The 14,586-nt window shown below is 35.0% G+C and overlaps 1 protein-coding gene and 1 pseudogene across 1 annotated transcript in view; one reads left to right on the forward strand and one right to left on the reverse strand.

Annotated features, from left to right (window-relative positions):
* Positions 1-430: 430 nt before the first annotated feature.
* LOC125775400 (uncharacterized) overlaps positions 431-14,586 on the forward strand; it is a 175,191-nt gene continuing 161,035 nt past the window's right edge. Inside the window, exon 1 of the mRNA XM_049445960.1 lies at positions 431-1,375. The gene's annotated coding sequence lies outside the window, so the exon portion shown is untranslated. The remainder of the gene's footprint in view (positions 1,376-14,586) is intronic.
* LOC125775887 (small nucleolar RNA U3) lies at positions 3,971-4,170 on the reverse strand (annotated as a pseudogene).

The raw sequence follows: 14,586 nt of genomic DNA on the forward strand, positions 1-14,586 counted from the left end.
TCAGATATCGAAAGATTTCATAATACTCTCTCCGAAAGAATTAGAGTCCTAGAAATTGAAAAACCAAGCCTTTAGACAGCGGAAAAAGTATGTCAAAGCATAGAATGGTATAACAAATCTTATCATTCTACAATTAAAACCATACCTCTTGAGGTTATAAATGGAAAAACTGATAAAAATTCTATTAAAAACACCATTCAGAATACTAAAGAAAAATACATAGGAAAACTAAATAGAAATAGAGAAGAGTTTAATAACACTCAAAAAGAAGGTTACGTAAAAAATTATAAAGCGGTTCGGCACAAATACGACCATAATAATAATACCAATAATTGCGAAAAATTGTAAAAAATTTGTGTGTTAAAATTAAATAAAAAATAATCTATGCATATGTATAAATAAAAATGAATCGCCAAAATGTATGTACGCTCATAACTTTCATACGACTGAACCAAATTTGATAATTTTTTTTTTTTAAATTTTCGTTGAGGTTCAGAGATGGTTTATGCGGAGAAAAAAAATCGAATAATTGCCGGAAAACCTCTAAAAACTGCCCTTATTTTTTTCTCATACAAACGAATGAATGTTTGTTCGTTACTAACGCTAAGAGAACGGCTGAATCAATATAGATGAAATTTTCAAGAGAATGTTCTGTGTGAATCGGGGAAGGTTTAGAAATAAAAAAACCTGTATGCTTTTCGTGAGGAAAAGTCGGAAAATTGGATTATTCCAAAAAGTTAATTTTTTCCATACAAAATATTTTTTAAATTTTTTTGTTTTGTTTTTCAATTATTTGAATCGTTCAAATTTGTCGTTTGCTTCAAAAATTTTTGAATATTATTCAGTGAAATTGTTATGTGTGTTGCATACAAAGTGATCAATTACAGATTGAAATTTGCTACGATGCCACGAAGAGGTCTCGCTAATATCGGTCGGCGTTCTTTTTGGCATCAACATACATTAGTAGCCCAAGGCATATGACCGAGTATTCCCAGGATGCGATGACATACGTGCGGTGTTATGGATCGCGGTCAATCAGCAAGCGATCGTCACGATGTCACAGCAAGACTTTTCCAGCAACAGCTTCGATGGACTCTATCTTGAAGCAACGTACATATATGTAGATGGTGCTGCTAGATGCTAGATGTACTCTGTTGAGTGGCAACAGAAAGATTTGCGCACGCACACATTCTTCTTTGGATGGTGGATTGTGGTTACAGAAGATCAAATTGATGAAATCATTCAATAATGCGGCAATTCCTAATGCAAAGGAAGATCCAGTATTATACGAAGTGATAAAAACCAATAAGGTTCATGGACCTTGCGGACACCACAATCCCACTTCGGTTTGTATGTCTCACAATAAATGCAAACAGTATCCACGTGCTTTTCTTTCGGAAACACAAACTAGAAATAATGGATTTCCACTCTATCGGCGTTGCTCACCAGACGACAATGGCAGAACATTCAGCATCCAAATTAGAAGAGTGAATATCGAAGTTGACAACACATGGATCGTACTATATTCACCATTATTGTCTGATTCACATTCTAAAATCATATCAATGGCGAGTATTGCAGTTTGGTGTAATCGATAAAATACGTTTGTAAATACATCACCAAAGGAAGCAACATGGCAGTAATTGGTCTTGAACGATATGGTCGATACGTGAACTGCAATAAAGCGCTTTGTAGGATATTTAATTTTGCAATTCATGAACGATTTCCGACTGTTGTGCGTATCGAAGTTAATAAGGAGAATGACCAAAGAGTGTATTTCAACCCAGAGAATACAGTATAGCCAGTGGAAACATCGCCAACAACAAAATTAACATTTATGAGTTTTTGCTCAACTTTCGTCAGTGATCCGTTTGCGAGAATATTGCTCTATTCGGAAATACCTTGATATAATATATACATGGAATGCATCGTCGAAGAAATAATTACGCAGAAAGCAAGGGCAAGCAGTAGATGGACATCCAGGTGTGTTATCAACTAATGCATTAGGACGAATTTACACAATCCAACCGAAAAAGTCGATTTTTTCTACCTGCGGTTGCTATTGATAAATGTACGCGGTTCAACTTCATTTGAGTCATTGCGTACTGTGTGTGCAACTTTTTGAGAAGCAAGCCAGAAATTACAATTGCGGGAAAATGATAATCACTGGAATGCAAATGCCTTCAAATCCGCGTCTATTATGGGATACGAACAAAAATGGCATTGTCGAAGACATTTTACATCGTCTTCGCTAAAAATTGGAAAGGGATCAATTCCGGTTTATACTTCCGGTGGTTTGATATCAATTCCTTCTGCCGTTTATCGATTCACGAAAGATCGACTCATCACGAATGTTTATCAGAACATTGGCCAAATTATCGTAACTACGATACCGTGAGTGCACGTGCAATGATAGCTGCCAAAAAAAAAATTGTTGTTGACTTCAACTGGAAGATTCAAAGTCAAATTCCGGGAGACTTACGCTCATACAAATCTATCGATCGTCTTGACAATAAAGACGACGCCGTGAATTATCCAATGGAATTTCTAAATTCTTTGGAGAGGCTTGGTATACCGCCGCATCATTTGCATCTCAAAGTTGGATCTGTCATTATTATGTTTCCCAATATTCATGCATCGAAACTGTGTAATGGAACCCGAGTGATTGTGACGCACCTATCGAATACAAGGGGGCAGAATACTTTATTCTACGAATTGCTTTGAGTTCTATCGATTTGCCATTTCAGTTCAAACGGATTCCGTTTCCAGTAAAAATTGCATTTAAGACAAAAGGATAGTTGCTAGAAATGTGTGGCATAAATTTGGAACACGGCCAAAACTACGTAGCGTGCTCACGAGTTGGAAAACTATCTTCTCTCTACATTTACGCACTGAAACAGAAACCAAAAAATGTTGTTTATCAAGCTGCGTTACATTGAAAAAAAATATAGAAAAATCGCAAATAAATGATTATCAATACAATATGGATTGTTGTCTTTTCACTTCAAAACACATAACTTCACGCAGGAAAACGGCTGCGGGGTCAGCTAGTTTTAAATAAATTATTATTTCAAAAATTACATTAATTTCGACTATTATAAAATGAACATAAATATGCTCATATAAACACTTCCATTCATTCCTTTCATTTCTTCAAAAAAATTAATGACGTTCATGAAATATGCATATTCGCATTATAAGTGGTGTGTATCTACACATGCTCATATGAGTGTATGTATACGCATGTGCGCGTTCAGAAATTGAAATCATATTTTCATCACTTATCAATATATGTACTTATTACATGTGCGCGCATTGACTTGCATGTTCATACATTCATATGTATATACTTATATATGTATACATATATTTGCGTACATTGCCAAACAAATAATGCACAAGCATACAAACATACATATGCGTACACATATGAATATGTCACCAACAAAAAATTGATCTTCACAAGTCAATATGGCAGCCAAATTGGCGAAGAACAAGTGTAGTAAATTTTACAACAAAAACAGGAGCGAATTCCACAAGCGCAGGCGCTTCATTCATAAAAACAGAGGCCGTAACGTCTCCCCGAGCATGCCTTTGCCAACAAGTCGTTTTTTCGCGACGATGGCAAAAGCTAAAAATCATAAATTGCTCAACTTTCTGGTGCTTCTCGTAAAAATCTGCGTCTTCACGATCAAACGTATACATACATACATATTTACGCATTTTTGTAGGCGAAGCTGCTACAGCGGCAAGGGGCGGCAATCGGAGGCCATTACTGTACTTAGGCCATAGAAATTCTATTGCTACGAATATGGAAATGACAACGAAATAATGCAAATATGCATATTTCTAAAGCTCATTAATTTTTTTGAAGAAATGAAAGGAATGAATGATCCTGAGAAGTATAGTCTTAACTTTTCAACGGCCAACGCAGAGTATTTCAACCAAAAGGAATTTATTCATTGAAACCACCACTCAGAAGTCGTTTTATCCGTTGTGAGCGAACGATTTTCGAAGAAACATCATTTCTAATATGCCACAAGACAAAATTAGAAATGAACTTCTTAAACCTCACGCTGTCAGATAAAACGTTATACCTCGTCATCGCGGGTCCATTTCCAAAAAATGGAAATGAAGACACACAGAAATGATTCTGTGAAGTATAGTGTTAATTTTTCAACGGCCAACGCAGAGTATTTCAACCAAAAGATACGCAAAATAGTTGAAAATTCGCTGAAATGAAAGACAAACGAAAGAAAAAGGAGTATAACTGCAATAATGCACAAGCATACAAACATACATATGCGCACACATGTGAATATGTCACCAACCAAAAATTGAAACATTGTTGTACGAAAACAACAACAGCATAAGCATGGAAACATTTTGTTGTTGGTAAAAAACCGAGCTGTGCCGAAAGAAACGAACAAACGATCGCCGATTGTCACGGCTTCGCTTGCTGCTCGAACATCTTGCGTTACATTCATACGGAGCAAGGTTGCGTTAGATTCATATTGAGCAAGGTTGCGCAACTTGCATTTAACGCAACCTTTTCGGGTGTCGTATAAGAAGTAACTATAACTTCAACAAGCAAAATTGTTAGAGGCACTGGTGGAGAGTGAGAAAGAAAAAGTAAACATTGAAAAGGAAAAAGTGCAGGAACTAAGACCCATACGAAATTTATATGAGAAAATATTAGAACGTAATCTTAATACCTAATTTTTTAATGACTTAATTTAAGTTTTTTTTTTAAATATGCAATGAATTTTTAAGTTTAACAAATGTACAAGCGTTTTGACAATGAATGTGATTTTAATTTTAATAAAAATAATCTATGCAATAAAGCAATAATAAATAGCTGTGTCTTAGTAAGGCTAATGTTCGATTGAGGGTGGGAGTGGCAAAAGAATTGGGCAAGGAAAACGGATAGCAAAAGGTGCTGCAGGCAGGGAGGGGATTGAGGCGTCTTTGTAGCAGGTAAACAAGCCGGGATTACTAGTTTTATATCAAATTCATGTTTTAATACTTAAAAAACAGTTAATATTTCATTACTTACGCAGATAGTAAAGTGGAAATGGCGTCCCGTTTATTTTTGGCTTGTTCTCTCTGTCGACTTGTAGTTGGTAATTGTGAAAAGCTATTTTCGATATTAAATGGTTCAATTTGTTCTTCTTCACTTATGACGCAGGGTTCATCAGTGTTATTTTCGATAATAATATTATGAAGAATTATACAGGCCATCGTGATAGTTTTTGGTAAATGTGCATGTAGCACATCAATATATTTCAAAATACGGAATTTTTTTTCAATGTTCCAAATGCGAAAAGGAGCTGCCTTTATGCCGCGATGTCTGAATTTGGTTTCCCGCAAAACTAATACGGCTGTGTAAACTGACGTTGAGCAACACGAAAAGCTCCTTCAGGATCGGGAAGGACCTCTCCGAGCCGTTCGATACCAAACGAGGTTTCAGACAAGGCGACTCCCTATCGTGCGACTTTTTCAATCTGCTGCTGGAGAAAATTATTAGAGCTGCAGAACTGAATCGAGCAGGTACAATCTTTCATAAGAGTGTACAGCTGCTGGCGTATGCCGATGATATTGATATCATCGGTCTTAACACCCGCGCCGTTAGTTCTGCTTTCTCCAGACTGAACAAGGAAGCAACGCAAATGGGTCTGGAAGTGAACGAGGGCAAGACGAAATATCTCCTGTCATCAAACAAACAGTCGTCGCACTCGCGACTTGGCACTCACGTCACTGTTGACAGTCATAACTTTGAAGTTGTAGATAATTTCGTCTATTTAGGAACCAGCATTAACACCACCAACAATGTCAGCCTAGAAATCCAACGCAGGATTACTCTTGCCAACAGGTGCTACTTCGGACTGAGTAGGCAATTGAAAAGTAAAGTCCTCTCTCGACGAACAAAAACCAAACTCTATAAGTCGCTCATAATTCCCGTCCTGCTATATGGTGCAGAGGCTTGGACGATGACAACAACCGATGAGTCGACGTTGCAAGTTTTCGAGAGAAAAGTTCTGCGGAAGATTTATGGTCCTTTGCGCGTTGACCACGGCGAATATCGCATTCGATGGAACGATGAGCTGTACGAGATATCCGACGACATCGACATAGTTCAGCGAATTAAAAGACAGCGGCTACGCTGGCTAGGTCATGTTGTCCGGATGGATGAAAACACTCCAGCTCTGAAAGTATTCGACGCAGTACCCGCCGCGGGAAGCAGAGGAAGAGGAAGACCTCCACTCCGGTGGAAGGACCAAGTGGAGAAGGACCTGGCCTCGCTTGGAATATCCAATTGGCGCCACGTAGCGAAGAGAAGAAACGATTGGCGCGCTGTTGTTGACTCGGCTATAATCTCGTAAGCGGTGTCTACGCCAGTAAAGAAGAAGAATATTTTAAGCATTACCTTTGTTTACTAATTTTAAGCATTAAATGAATTTTAATTTTAAGCGTTAAAAATGAAGAAATAATATATATGCAGTAGCGTTTTGGTTAATTTTATACATCGCAACTTGTTTCCGTTAAAACACACAAATATGTACATACAAACTATGCACATACATATTCGCACGGCTAGAGAACGTAAAGCTCTGTTAGCCGCGCAATCGAACAGATTTCGATTTGCACGTAGGCTACAATACATTTCGACAGCTTATCTCTAACATCGGTTTAAAAATAATACGATTAGTTTACAAGAACATCTGTATATAAAAATTTTTTCAAACTGTAAAAAGTATACACACACTAACTCACTAACCGAGTTGAATGATGGCAATTTTACTGACACATTTGGACTCAGCCATTTTATCTCCATACTTTGCACCGATTTGGGTGATATCTAAAAAGGTAGATGCTTCAGATAAAGAAAAGTGGAGACTCGTTGTAGATTACCGTAAGTTAAACAATATCACTGTGGATATCAAGTACTATATTCCAAATATGAACGAGATACTGGACAAGTTAGGTAGATGTTTATACTTCACGACACTTGATTTGGCGAAAGGATTCCACCAAATCCAATAGATAGACAAAAAACAGCTTTTTCTACCCAAAATGGTCACTTCGAATATTTGAGAATGCCATTCGGTTTAAAAAAATGCGCCAGCCGCCTTCCAAAGGCTGATGAATACAGTTTTGTACGGTCTAATTAGGAAAGATTACATGGTTTATTTAGACGACATACTAGTTTTCAATACATCGATAAAGTCTAGTAAAATAATTTAAACAAAAAACAGAGAGTTTCTTGGCTATGTTATTGCCCCTACTGGCATTAAACCAAATCCTAATAAAATCGTAGCAATTTGATTCTCAAAACGGAAAGGGAAATAAAACATTTTTTGTGTTTTTACATCAAATTTATTCAAAAATAACCCAACCCTTAACAAATTGCTTAAAGAAAGGCAATGTGGTGAATAATTCAGATAATGAAGTTATCAGAGCCAGAGAAAGTATTAAGTTATTAATAACAAAAGAGTCGATCCTGGCATATTCAAATTACGAGAAGTTATTTACGTTAAGGACAGACGCCTCTAATGCATTAAGAGCAGTGTTAAGCCAAAATGGACATCCCGCAGCCGTACACTTAATGAATATGTTGCCGTGCTGCATCTCGCGTAAGAATTGAAGAATTTAACGTTAATGAAGATACTGCTTCGAATGTAGCCACAATCCATTCCTCTGACGAAGACTCCAGTGTGTTTATTAGAATTGCCGGAATACCTTTGAACCTATTCAAAAAAAGAACTTAAACTAATAAAATCTATCCAAAATTGTACAAACAAATGCAAAATATTTTCTAACAATCTTACTACTATAACTTATACTGAACTAAGAACTGAGTTTATAAAGGACATAATTAAAACTTATTTTGTTAAACAAAAACACAACAATACTTATGACAGATGACTACGACTTTGTACGAATCAGACTGATCACTTCAAACAAATTAAAAATTTACAGAACTATGAAGGAATTAGAAAATATTAAAAAAACATACCAAAATATTTCCACCCTAATTACGTTAAGCAGATAACTAAAATAATTAATGAATGTGAGGTATGAACCATTGCAAAAACGTCTACATCTCGATCAGATTACCATTTAAAGTTAAGCCTTCTGTGTATGAGACTCGAGAAAAGTTTGTAGTAGACTTTTGGAAATGCAATGATGAAAATTATTTAACACCCAAAAACAAGTCCCCAATTAATTAAAGAACGAAGAATAAATATCATAAATCAAAACCGACAAGAAAAAGGAATATGTATAACTGATTTATGTTCTCAATTTATTGTTTACAAATATTTTGTTAAAAAAAAGGTGCGTGGAGTCCCTACGCGCGGAAGAAGTTATACTTTTTAGTGATATTCAGAAATGCATATCATTTTGTATGAAAGAAAACTAGAAAACTTAAATTCACATTTTATAAATTTATTATGCACATAAAATGAAGAATAAAGCAAAGTCTAAATGAAGGAATTTTAACTCGGAAAGTAGTTCTGTCTCTTCGCAACGTAATCATCTCTCTTTTATTCTTCGCCAATTTGTCTGCTATATTGACTTGTGAAGATCAATTTTTTGTTGGTGACATAATCATATGTGTACACATATCGCTCATTTGCTGCAAGACCGGCATAAGTCAAAAAAATCAATTCTCCAGAAAACGCGTTTAAAGTTTTCAACTGACTCCAACCTTACACCTCTTCTCAAGCGGAGCATATAAGAGGTATTCATATGAATTTTTCACTCAACATGAAGTATGATATAACAAACAATTCTGCAGCATTAACTCAAAAATCACGTTTTTTGATTTATGCCGGCCTTGCAGCAAATGAGCGATATGTACATATGTTTGTATGCTTGTGCATTATTTGTTCGGCAATGTATGCAAATATATGTACATATAAATATATATGAATGTATGAACATGCAAGTCAATGCGCGCACATGTAATAAGTATATTGATAAGTGATGAAAATATGATTTCAATTTCCGAACGCGCACATGCGTATACATACACTCATATGAGCATGTGCAGATACTCAAGATAGGATAGAAGATGTATGCCTTTTAACATCGTATACTATACAAATAAATATTTTTCTTACTAATAGAAATTAAATTTATCATAGCAATATACATAATATACATATACATAATATTGTGACTCCTAAATAAATATTCGATGCATTCGTCTTTGTATTCTTCAATTTCTTTTTTATTGGAAGTCTTTTTATATGTATATATATTAGGGTGTGCCATTCTGAGGCAACCTTTTTTTTCTACTGAAAAATAGGCTCAAAACTTTCGAAAATGTGTAAAAAAAAGTCACTCAAAAGATGAGCTCTTAGTATTAATATTAAAAGGTGGCTATTTCAAATTTTCTGTTTTCCATATAAATTACATGGAAAAAAAATTACTTTTTTTGCGATGGTTATTGTGCGGACGTTTTAATGTGCCCCGATAGCTGCCAGTAGGGATGGTAAACTCGACTCCGATTCTACTCGAAAATCGAGTTTTCTCGTAAAATAATCGATTTTTAAAAAACAATTTTCAGTAGTCGAAGTGGATTAAGAATCGGTTCTTGACATTCGAAAAATCGATTATTTAACGAGAAAACTCGATTCTCGAGTAGAATCGGAGTCGAGTTTACCATCCCTACTCGCAGCTATCGGGGCACATTAAAACGCCCGCACAATAACCACCACAAAAAAAATGATTTTTTTTTTCATGTAATTTATATGGAAAACAGAAAATTTGAAATAGCCACCTCTTAATATTAATACTAAGACCTCATCTTTTGAGTGACTTTTTTTTACACATTTTCGAAAGTTTTGAGCCTGTTTTTCAGTTGAAAAAAAGGTTGCCTCAGAATGGCACACCCTAATATATATTTATATTTATTATTTATATTTATTCTATATTTTTTTCCACTATTTTTTTGTTTTATTTTGCCGATATGAACTTCGGCTGGCGTTTTAGGACCTTTTTGTTCCAAAATAATATAAATTTTTTATTTCTATATTTCGATATTCATATCTATATATATGTAAATCAATGCCACTTTCTTTGTAATTTCATCACTCATAAACGGGTGAACCGATTTGGCTGATTTTTTTTTGTTGTATTTGTTATTATCAGGAGAAGGATGTAAGAAAAAATTACGAAAGTTGCCGGAAACCCCCTAAAAACAGCTCTTTTCTTTTTCCCATACAAACGTTTTATTTTGTATATACATACATACATATGTAAGTGAAAATGATTGTTTGTTTGTTAGAAACGCTAACCTTTAACTTATGACGTGGTAGTAAATTTTACACCTTGTGTTTTGATTTTCTCATAATCATAAAAAAGGCTTCTAAAATAAACGACACATTTTTCAAAAAAATACAAAGAGTTTAAAATTTTCTTTCCAAATACTGTAATTAGAATTAATTTAAATCAGTTTGATGAAATTTGTAAGTATTATAATAAAAAAATCTCTAATAAATTTTAACAATCAAAATGGTGTAAAATTTACTACTACCTCTAAATCTACGATTCGAAATTTGACCTCATAAATTAAAGGCTAACACTCGAGAACGGCGGAACCAATCTTCATGAAATCAGAAGTTGTTCGCTGTGGATCTGGAAAGGGTGAGATAAAAAAAAACATATACTTTTCATAAGGAAAAGTCGAAAAATTGGAAATTTCCGAAAAGTGACTTTTCATACAATTCTTTTTTGTTTTGTTTTTCAATATTTTGATTTATAAATTATTTGAATCGTTCAATTTCGGTCACTTACTTTTCTATTCCGGAAAAATTATTGAAAATTATTCAGTGAAAACTTTATGTGTGTTTCAAAAGAAGTGATCAATTACAGATTGATCGGTCGGCGTTCTTTTTGCCATCAACGTATGGCAGCCCAAGACATAAGAACTACATGAGACTCCCAGGGTGCGATGACATATGTGTGGAATTATGGATCGCTGTCAATCAGCAAGCGATCATCATGATAATACAGCAAGACTTTTCAAACAACAGCTACGATGTTTGATGAACTTTATCTTGAAGCAACGTATGTACATATATACAAGTATGGTGCAGTCAGATGCTGGATGTACTCTGTTGAGTTGCAAAAAAGAGGTTTGCCTCACGCACACATTCTTCTGTGAATGGTGGATGGTGGTTACACCAGATCAAATTGATGATATCATTTCTGCGGAAATTCCTCATGCAGAGAAAGATCCATTATTCTACGAAGCGATGAAAACCAATATGGTGTATGTACCTTGCGGACACCACAATCCCACTTGCAATAAATGCACGAAACACTATCCACGTGCTTATCTTTTGGAAACGCAAACTGGAAATGATGGATATCCACTCTATCGTCGTAGCTCATCAGACGACAATGGCAGGACATTTACCATTCAACTTAGAGTAGTGAATATCGAAGTCGACAACATATGGATCGTACCATATTCGCCACTAATTCACATTCAAAACTTATGCCAATGTTTGATATTGTAGTTTGATGAAATCGACTTTTCCGACTGTTGTACGTTTCGCAGTTCATTTGGAGAATGGCTAAAGAGTGTTTTTCAACCTAGAGAATACAGTACAGCCAGCGGAAACACTTCCAACAACAAAATTTTGATTGACGAGTTTTTTCTCAACTTGCGTCAGTGATTCGTTTGTGAGAACATTGCTTTATTTGGAAATACCTTGATATTATGCATGGAATACATCGCTGAAGAAACAGGTACGCAGAAAGCAAGGCCAACCAATAGATTGACATCCAGGTGTGTTCTCAACTCATTCCTTAGGACGATTTTACATAATCCACCCGAAAAACGACGATTGCTAATACCTTCGGTTCAATTTCATTTGAGTCAATGCGCACTGCGAATGGTAGAGTGTGTGTAACCTTTTGAGAAGCACGCAAGCAATTACAATTGCTGGAACATGATAATAAATGTAATCAAACGATGGACGATTCGATAGCTACTTCGCATGCCACTGAAGTTCGCACACTTTAAGAATTGGAAATAGGCAAATTTCGGTTCCAGTGGTTTGATATTAATTTTACCTGCCTTTTGTCAATTAACTTCAACGAAATATGAACTCATCACGAATGTTTATGCCAAATTTGCCAAATTATCGTAAATACGATAACATGAGTGCGTGCCAGTTATACTTGGCGTGTTCCCGAGTTGGAAAACCATCTTCTCTGTACATTTACGCTCCGGAATAGAAACCAAAAAATATTGTTTATCAAACAGCGTTAAATTGAAAAAAATTTAGAAAAATCGAAAATGAAAGATTTTTAACACAACGTAAATTCAACTTTCTTTTCATTTCAAAACACATAATTTCACGAAGGACAACGCATGCGTTGTCACGGCATCAAGCGTGAATGGCTGAACCGATTTGGCTGATTTTTTTTTTTGTAGTTTTCTAATACTCTGTACAAGGTTCTTATGGAAAAAAATATTATGAAAATCTCTCAGAAAGATTGAAAAATATACATTTTATTTTGCTAAAGGACGAGAACGGCGAAAGCAATCTTCATGAAATTTTCAGAAGTTGTTCGCTGTGGATCTGGAAAGGTTCAGAAAAAAAGAACTTGAAAAAGAAAAAGTCGAAAAATTGGAAATTTTCAAAAATTGGCTTTTTTCATACAATTCATTATTCTTTTGTTTTTCAATATTTTGATTTGTATTTGTGGAATTATGGATCGGGGTCAATCAGCAAGCGATCGTCACGTTGTCACAGCACGACCTTTCAAACAACAGTTACGATGTTCTTCTTTGGATGGTGGATAGTGGTTCCACCAGATCAAATTGATGAAATCATTTCTGCGGAAATTCCTGATGCAGAGAAAGATCCAGTATTAAACGAAGTGCTAAAAACCAATATGGTTCATGGACCTTGCGGACACCACAATCCCACTTCGGTTTGTATGTCTAACAATAAATGCACGAAACACTCTTGCCTCTTGCTTTTCTTTCGGAATCGCAAACTGGAAATGATGGATATCCACTCTATCGTCGTAGCTCATCAGACGACTATACAACTTAAAGTAGTGAATATCGAAGTTGACAACATATTGATCGTACTATATTCTCCACTGTTGCCTAATTCACACTCAAAACTCATATCAATGTTTAGTATTGCAGTTTGGTGTAATCTATAAAATACGTTTGTAAGTACGTCACCAAAGGAACCAATATGGCGGTTATTGATCTTGAACGATACGGTCGATACGTGAACTGCAATAAAGCGCTTTGTAGGGTATTTACTTTTGCAATTCATGAACGTTTTTTGACTGTTGTGCGTCTCGCAGTTCATTTGAAGAATGGCTTAAGAGTGTTTTTCAACCCAGAGAATACAGTACAGCCAGCGGAAAAACTTCCAACAACATTGACATTTTTCTCAAAAATAATACAATTGCTAAGTATTTGGAATAGAATAAAAGAACTGCAACCAAATACGCAGTGAAATAGATTATAAATGCTTCAGTAATCAGTCGTTGAGTATGTATTATACCACGTGCATCCCTAAAGACTGATGTCACAACCTTTCCAGTCGCCTTTTTCGTTTTTCCACGCCTGAGAACCATCATCACCAACTTCATCATGTGCAGTCCACTAGAATGACTGTCGATTGGACTCCAGCGGGAAATGATGGAGCTATATTTCTATCACCGACGCACATATTCGGCTTTATTGCGATTAGAGAGTACTTAAACACTTCTCAGAATTAGTTTTTTTTGTTGGATTATGAACTTGCGAGCACCGACTTTGCAACTCAACGGTGGATTTCCCTGAGCCCAAATTCAACAACATTTTCCTCAAAAAAGCAATGCTTTATTGACACACGAAATGCTTTATGATCCATTTTTTTTTAACTAACACAAGTTGTTTAAGAAAAATACTATATCTCATTAACTAATATTTATAATCCAATAAATAGAAATCATATAGATGGTAGTAGTAGTATTATCTATGTATATATCAGCCACAGTGAAGCGTGGACGGGTCCTCTAGTATATTTATATTTATTTTATATTTTTTTACCATTATTTTCTTGTTTTATTTTGCCGGTATGAACTTCGGCTGGCGTTGTAGAACATTTTCGTTCCACAATATTTTTTCATAATTATTCCGTTCACTCTGCTGGTATAAATCTTCAGCTGGCGTTTTAGGACCTTTTTGTCCCAAAAAAAATATTTTTATTTTTTTAATAAAATATTGCCGGTAAAATCTTCGGCAGGCGCTTCAGGAGTCTCTGCTCCCAAAGAATTACATTCTTTTTTTATACTCACAAAATATAGTTAAATTTCTTTTATATAAATCTATTCTAATAACTTCCTATTAAAAATATTTAAATGTTGTTGCCTGTCTGTATTTAAATATTTGTTTTGATCTTTTCTGGGAAAAGATACTCTTTTATTCTGGAGGGTCTGGAGTTCAGAATCGCGGTTTTAAAAATATTTTATTATTTGGCTGGTCGAGCCTTAATTTAAAATTTTTATTATTTAATTTGATATAATTTGTATGTATTTGATATACAATTTTTTTAT

Source organism: Bactrocera dorsalis, chromosome 1 (genome assembly GCF_023373825.1).
Source record: "Bactrocera dorsalis isolate Fly_Bdor chromosome 1, ASM2337382v1, whole genome shotgun sequence".
Classification (NCBI taxonomy): domain Eukaryota; kingdom Metazoa; phylum Arthropoda; class Insecta; order Diptera; family Tephritidae; genus Bactrocera; species Bactrocera dorsalis.